The sequence below is a fragment of the Poromitra crassiceps genome (assembly GCF_964638095.1).
Source record: "Poromitra crassiceps genome assembly, chromosome: 1".
Taxonomy (NCBI): domain Eukaryota; kingdom Metazoa; phylum Chordata; class Actinopteri; order Beryciformes; family Melamphaidae; genus Poromitra; species Poromitra crassiceps.
The window spans coordinates 105,863,952-105,872,587 of record NC_139623.1 but is presented as its reverse complement, the minus strand read 5'-3'; positions in this window follow the sequence as shown (position 1 = coordinate 105,872,587).

The following is an 8,636-nucleotide window of genomic DNA, read 5'->3' as shown; positions in this document are numbered from 1 at the left end:
CATCAGTGATGTCACAATGCACAATTGCTCAAGTGACATCACTGATTACATCACTTCCGTGACGAAATTGAAACAGAGAACATTGCCCACATGCTCCCTTTTATAAAAGAAAGAATATGATTCTAACATAATTCCTCTTTGAAACTTACTGTAATTCTTCACTTTCAGCAATTCATTGAGCTATATTTTAAGTGAAAAAAACAAACACTTTTCAGCATGCATACCTCCATATTGAGTAGCCCAGCCTCTGTTATTAGCTGCCCTGTGGACTTGCTGTCATTACCAGAGTGTTTTCCCTACCTCTCACAATATTAACAATTGCAAACAGCCTAAATTACTTCTAGAGGAGCGCGATCCAGGATACGGAAGATGTATTTGATCAATTTAAATTTTCTTGTCTGTAAATGTTTTTACAGACCATTCATGAAGTCATGTCCCTACAGTTTTGTGAACTAAGAAATAATAAATATTCTACCAAATCCACCAATACAACATACACAGAACATATGACACCACTGGGTGAAGGACATCTCTAAAGTCTTTGCGATAAGCTGTTCATAATTATGCATCTTTCATATTATGCTCACAAGCACCCATGTATCCCATGTATAATGAAAACATAATCTTCTGAGCACAGATACCATGGTAACTGCTTGAGCAGACCTGGTTTACAGTCAGCACATATCCCCAGAGTCAGGGCTTTGTATAACTGGAATAAGAGCTTGAATGTAATGTTTAACTCAAACACACAAAGTCATGGTTAATAATGTGATGAACATGTCATATTGGGACAGCTTCTGGGCTGTGAAGGGTCAGCCTGCCTTCTAGGACACAGGCCGTTCAAAAGGACAAGCTGTCATGTGTTGTTATGTCTATCTGTGATCTGGGTCAGGCCCCTCTAATGCACGAGTGCTTTAACATACCACCGTTTCAAAGGCAACACATTCAACTCCATTGTGGAGCTGTGCTGCTCTTATCACTGGTCTTTATTGCTCTGGGCTGAGGTCTGTGCACAGTTACATACAATGACCCTCACAGCGCCTGCAGCTAGCACTCTGTGTACAGTTACATACAATGACCCTCACAGCACCTGCAGCTAGCACTCTGTGTACAGTTACATACAATGACCCTCACAGCGCTTGCAGCTAGCACTCTGTGTACAGTTACATACAATGACCCTCACAGCGCTTGCTGCTAGCACTCTGTGCACAGTTACATACAATGACCCTCACAGCGCCTGCAGCTAGCACTCTGTGTACAGTTACATACAATGACCCTCACAGCGCTTGCAGCTAGCACTCTGTGTACAGTTACATACAATGACCCTCACAGTGCTTGCTGCTAGCACTCTGTGCACAGTTACATACAATGACCCTCACAGCGCTTGCAGCTAGCACTCTGTGTACAGTTACATACAATGACCCTCACAGCGCCTGCAGCTAGCACTCTGTGTACAGTTACATACAATGACCCTCACAGCGCTTGCAGCTAGCACTCTGTGTACAGTTACATACAATGACCCTCACAGTGCTTGCAGCTAGCACTCTGTGCACAGTTACATACAATGACCCTCACAGCACCTGCTGCTAGCACTCTGTGCACAGTTACATACAATGACCCTCACAGCACCTGCTGCTAGCACTCTGTGCACAGTTACATGCAATAAGGTGACCAGACAGTCCCTGTTTTTGGTGACCTGTCCCCGGCTGGAGCTGTCCCCGAAAACGTCCCAGATTTTCTACTCCTCGTCCGCGGCCGAGATGACTGTCTTTCAGAGGCTCTAGCGGGCTCATTATTAAAGCTAGAGTGAATATACTGGTATCATATGAAACTAGAGGACCTAAGGCATCCACTGGCCACAACCATGTCATGCTAGCTTGTCAGGAAGGGGGCTAAATAACACTCCAAACTTAGGCTAAATTTTGGATTGTCCCTTTTTATGTATTTCATAGATTATAACATTGGATATTTTAATGATATATTGCCTGCCGAGCTGGAAATGTCCCCGATTTTCATTTCAGAAATCTGATCACCTTAACATACAATGACCCTCACAGCGCCTGCAGCTAGCACTCTGCACAGTTACATACAATGACCCTCAGAGTGCCTGCAGCTACTGTAGCACTCTGTGCACAGTTATATACATACAATGACCCTCACAGCGCCTGCAGCTAGCACTCTGTGTACAGTTACATAATGACCCTCACAGCACCTGCAACTAGCACTCCGTGTACAGTTACATACAATGACCCTCACAGCGCCTGCAGCTAGCACTCTGTGTACAGTTACATACAATGACCCTCACAGCACCTGCAGCTAGCACTCTGTGTACAGTTACATACAATGACCCTCACAGCGCCTGCAGCTAGCACTCTGTGTACAGTTACATACAATGACACTCACAGCGCTTGCAGCTAGCACTCTGTGTACAGTTACATACAATGACCCTCACAGCGCCTGCAGCTAGCACTCTGTGTACAGTTACATACAATGACACTCACAGCGCTTGCAGCTAGCACTCTGTGTACAGTTACATACAATGACCCTCACAGCACCTGCAACTAGCACTCCGTGTACAGTTACATACAATGACCCTCACAGCGCCTGCAGCTAGCACTCTGTGTACAGTTACATACAATGACCCTCACAGCGCCTGCAGCTAGCACTCTGTGTACAGTTACATACAATGACCCTCACAGCGCCTGAAGCTAGCACTCTGTGCACAGTTACATACAATGACCCTCACAGCGCTTGCAGCTAGCACTCTGTGTACAGTTACATACAATGACCCTCACAGCGCTTGCAGCTAGCACTCTGTGCACAGTTACATACAATGACCCTCACAGCGCTTGCAGCTAGCACTCCGTGCACAGTTACATACAATGACCCTCACAGCGCTTGAAGCTAGCACTCCGTGTACAGTTACATACAATGACCCTCACAGCGCCTGCAGCGAGCACTCTGCACAGTTACATACAATGACACTCACAGCGCTTGCAGCTAGCACTCTGTGTACAGTTACATACAATGACCCTCACAGCGCCTGCAGCTAGCACTCTGTGTACAGTTACATATGACCCTCACAGCGCCTGCAGCAAGCACTCTGCACAGTTACATATGACCCTCACAGCGCCTGCAGCTAGCACTCTGTGTACAGTTACATATGACCCTCACAGCGCCTGCAGCTAGCACTCTGTGTACATATGACCCTCACAGCGCCTGCAGCTAGCACTCAGCACAGTTACATATGACCCTCACAGCGCCTGCAGCTAGCACTCTGCACAGTTACATATGACCCTCACAGCGCCTGCAGCTAGCACTCTGTGTACAGTTACATATGACCCTCACAGCGCCTGCAGCTAGCACTCTGTGTACAGTTACATATGACCCTCACAGCGCCTGCAGCTAGCACTCTGTGTACAGTTACATACAATAACCCTCACAGCGCCTGCAGCTAGCACTCTGTGTACAGTTACATACAATGACACTCACAGCGCTTGCAGCTAGCACTCTGTGTACAGTTACATACAATGACCCTCACAGCACCTGCAACTAGCACTCCGTGTACAGTTACATACAATGACCCTCACAGCGCCTGCAGCTAGCACTCTGTGTACAGTTACATACAATGACCCTCACAGCGCCTGCAGCTAGCACTCTGTGTACAGTTACATACAATGACCCTCACAGCGCCTGAAGCTAGCACTCTGTGTACAGTTACATACAATGACCCTCACAGCGCTTGCAGCTAGCACTCTGTGTACAGTTACATACAATGACCCTCACAGCGCCTGAAGCTAGCACTCTGTGTACAGTTACATACAATGACCCTCACAGCGCCTGCAGCTAGCACTCTGTGTACAGTTACATACAATGACCCTCACAGCGCTTGCAGCTAGCACTCTGTGTACAGTTACATACAATGACCCTCACAGCGCCTGAAGCTAGCACTCTGTGCACAGTTACATACAATGACCCTCACTTGCAGCTAGCACTCTGTGTACAGTTACATACAATGACCCTCACAGCGCCTGCAGCTAGCACTCTGCACAGTTACATACAATGACACTCACACAGCGCCTGCAGCTAGCACTATGTGTACAGTTACATATGACCCTCACAGCGCCTGCAGCTAGCACTATGTGTACAGTTACATATGACCCTCACAGCGCCTGCAGCTAGCACTCTGTGTACAGTTACATACAATGACCCTCACAGCGCTTGCAGCTAGCACTCTGTGTACAGTTACATACAATGACCCTCACAGCGCCTGAAGCTAGCACTCTGTGCACAGTTACATACAATGACCCTCACAGCGCTTGCAGCTAGCACTCTGTGTACAGTTACATACAATGACCCTCACAGTGCTTGCAGCTAGCACTCTGTGCACAGTTACATACAATGACCCTCACAGCGCTTGCAGCTAGCACTCTGTGTACAGTTACATACAATGACCCTCACAGCGCTTGCAGCTAGCACTCTGTGCACAGTTACATACAATGAACCTCACAGCGCCTGCGGCTAGCACTCTGTGCACAGTTACATACAATGACCCTCACAGTGCCTGCAGCTAGCACTCTGTGTACAGTTACATACAATGACCCTCACAGCGCTGGCAGCTAGCACTCTGTGTACAGTTACATACAATGACCCTCACAGCGCCTGCAGCTAGCACTCTGCACAGTTACATACAATGACACTCACAGCGCTTGCAGCTAGCACTCTGTGTACAGTTACATACAATGACCCTCACAGCGCCTGCAGCTAGCACTCTGTGTACAGTTACATATGACCCTCACAGCGCCTGCAGCTAGCACTCTGTGTACAGTTACATATGACCCTCACAGCGCCTGCAGCTAGCACTATGTGTACAGTTACATATGACCCTCACAGCGCCTGCAGCTAGCACTATGTGTACAGTTACATATGACCCTCACAGCGCCTGCAGCTAGCACTCTGTGTACAGTTACATATGACCCTCACAGCGCCTGCAGCTAGCACTCTGTGTACAGTTACATATGACCCTCACAGCGCCTGCAGCTAGCACTCTGTGTACAGTTACATATGACCCTCACAGCGCCTGCAGCTAGCACTCTGTGTACAGTTACATATGACCCTCACAGCGCCTGCAGCTAGCACTCTGTGTACAGTTACATATGACCCTCACAGCGCCTGCAGCTAGCACTCGGCCCTCGCAGCAACCACGCTTTCACATGCCACATATGTGCTGAAACGAGCACAAACTGCTGAAGGATGTATTGAACACATTCCTTGCCCCTTGTGCACGAACAGTGAGGCATAATAATTACCGTTGCTTCATACATTGGTTGTGATGCAGGAGGAGTTGGGCCGGTGTGTGTGTGTGTGTGTGTGTGTGCGTGCATGCGTGTGTGGAGTGAGATGGGGTGAGTTGGGGGGCAGAGGTGATAATACATGTTTAAGGGAGAAATCTGTGTGGTGCAGCTTCATTACTTATTTAGCTGCTCCCCGTGCCTTGCCTCACAGTTATGTTCATGTATTGTTCCTGAGCTTCCTTGCATGTCGGTGTGATAGATAGGACAAACAGATAGAGGCACGCGCCTCATGTGCGGATCACTTCCCCAAATCGTGGATGAAAACACGTTTTATTATTCAGTAGCAGTGGTGGAAATGGGGGGGAACGCCTGGGAACGGAGTTCCCATATGGAGTTACATTTATGTCAAAAGGGGAGAGCTCGATCAAACATAAGCACGAGCTTATTATATTGTTTCACACGCGCAGATACATACTCATACAATCTTACATCCCGCGCGCACAAAGACTGCACCGAGGAGGGAACAGTGAGAACGAGAGGGGGAACGGCATTCCTCCTCAGGTTCCCCTTAAAAATGTCTTGCAATGCAGTGGTAACACTTTATAATAACGTTCAGTTGTAAGTCATTTATAAGCCTTTAGTTAGTGATAAACTAACCATTCACAAAACCTGAATATACATTTGTAGATGATTAATAAATCTTATGTCAACATAATGTTGTAAGTCATCTATAAACCTTTAGTAAATGAAGTATTCCTCATCTGTTATAAATGATGTGTAAATCATTTACAATTCATTTACAAGGCTTCCTGTGTCCCCTAATCTAAAGTGTAAACCATTCATGACACATAAATATGTTACATACAAGAGGGTAGCCCTGTTTGTCAAAATTGAAGCCAATGCGGAAGTGTCCTCTTTGCCTGCACGGGGCGACCCATTGGTTTGTGGACTTCTGTTTTGAAGCCTCAAGTATGGCCTCAGTAAACACTTTCCTAATGCGTTTATGGTCTCAATCCCTATATTCAGACTATGTTTTGGGGCGTGATTGACAGGTCGCTTGTCCACTGATCACACAGCTCGCCGATCACGGACCAATAGCAGGCTGTGCTCTGTGGGAAACCCCTGGACTTGTGTCGAGATCCAAGTTGGCAATGGCCAAAATGCCATACGTGAGGCATCAATAATGGGTCGCCCCCTGCGCGCTATTCGAAAGAATGCAGGTTTAAGTGCACTTCCACATTGGCTTCAATTTTGACAGAGCTACCGCCTTGTATGTAACACATTTATGTGTGATGAATGGTTTACACTTTAGATTAGGGGATGCAGAAAGCCTTGTAAATTAATTGTAAATGATTTACACATCATTTATAACAGGTGAGGAACACTTAATTTACTAAAAGTTTATAGAGGACTTACAACACATTTGTGATATGGTAACATTTATTAATCATCTACAAAAGTATATTCATGTCTTGTAAGTGATTAGTTCATCATTAACTAAAGGCTAATAAATGACTTAGATAAAGAAACAATGCATTTTGAGTTCAGAAGAGAAAAGGAATGACACTGTTGTCCTGACTGTAGGCCAACATTTCACCTGAGTTCCCTCCCTCCTATTTAAGTCTGCACTCCTCAGTTTCCTTCATTCCTTCCACACCAATGCATGGGGCGGCACATTGCACAGACAGCACGGTAAGAAACTTATGATTTACTCCATTCATTTTAGATCCTTATTCTTTACATGTTCTATATCCTTGTATCTTTAGTTGATGCATAACTTTTAACTCTTGAGTTTACATGGGCTAAATTTACTTTATATCTTTTCCTAATCCTATGTTGTTTGTGTCTTCCAGCTTAAAGGGCAGCTCCTGTGTTTTCCTCCTGTGTTTCCTCATTGCCCAAATATTGTTTGCTGGACCAATAAATACTTTCAACTGGACCCAAACCTGTTTGGACACTCATTATATTTCTGCATCCTAACCGATGCCCCATGGTGACAAGTCAAAGTGAATCCTGAGAACCAAACCCTCCATTAACACTTACCATTGGGCATGTTAAATAACATACTAAAAGTCTACCAAAAGGAAAATTCAGGAAAGCGGTAATTTTCAAGATGACGTCCGAGATGGCTGCCGGTGGCCACATCCATACGCGTAGTCTGGGCTGCAAACCTGATTGATATCTTGCGGCACAGCCATGCAGCCCAAAAATGGACAGCTGTGAGGGGTGGAAAAGAGCAGATGACAGCCGCAAGTTGCAGTCACAAAAGCTGTTTGGCGCAGGCATGCGATATAGGGCCCCGTGTCTAGCTAGATGTAACTAAAGACAATCGATGAATAAAATTTAACAAACTTATATAAGATAGCGAAAAACACAAGGTAAGCAAAAGCAGGTTTTAGCAAGACAAACAATAGCTATTATAGCCTAATATAGCTACCTGGCACAGCCTTAAGACCCTAAATGCACACAAGGAAAACAAAAAGTCCTAAGAAAACACCTTATTAGGAAAACTTGGAAGAAAGCTTGAAGGGGCTGAGGCAAATATGACCCCCCTCCCCCCGGACTCTGCAGCACCTCAATATTGTTGGACATGACTGATGGCATTGGAAATACTTCCAGCAATTGAAATCCTGTGACCATTAAATGTACTATTTGTCTTAATGCTAACAAATCCCATTAATGAGAAAGCAGAAACCCTGGAGAACACACTACAGCCATTACATTCCTGTTTGATGTAGTGTCATTACAAAGATGCCCTCTTTTCTCTTCACTGCCTTCCAGTACCATGGGTGGAGCAGTGCCATGGGTGGAGCAGTGGGAAGTGAGCGCCTTGCTGTGGCACAACCTGGAATTGTTTTGTGTCTGTATCTGTGTGCAATTAGATGACCCAAGTAAGTTGTCACCCTCTTCATGAGTGAAGTGTGCTCTTGTTTGTGCTAAACAACACATTCAAACAGAGGATTCAGTCAGAATCATAAGCCCTGAGTGGGATCAAGATTCAAGATTCAAGATTTTTATTGTCACTCCGTGGTACAAGTATCACGTGTGAAATTCTTGTGCTGTGGACTCCGTTTACAACATAGTACAAATATAACAGGGCATATGAGTGCAAAAACAACAAGAGACACAACAAGCAATAAGGCAGTAGAGTGATAAGACAAGTCAGAGACAGTGGCATATTCACTGCACATAGGTGCACATGTCATGTGCATACTTTAGGCGTGCTTAAACATTTTAAATTCGACGTATTTGACGTACAGGTGCAAATAGCATATACCTAATTAAACATACAATTAAACATTAGACATACATAATGGTAGCAGCTACAATACGGTACAGTAC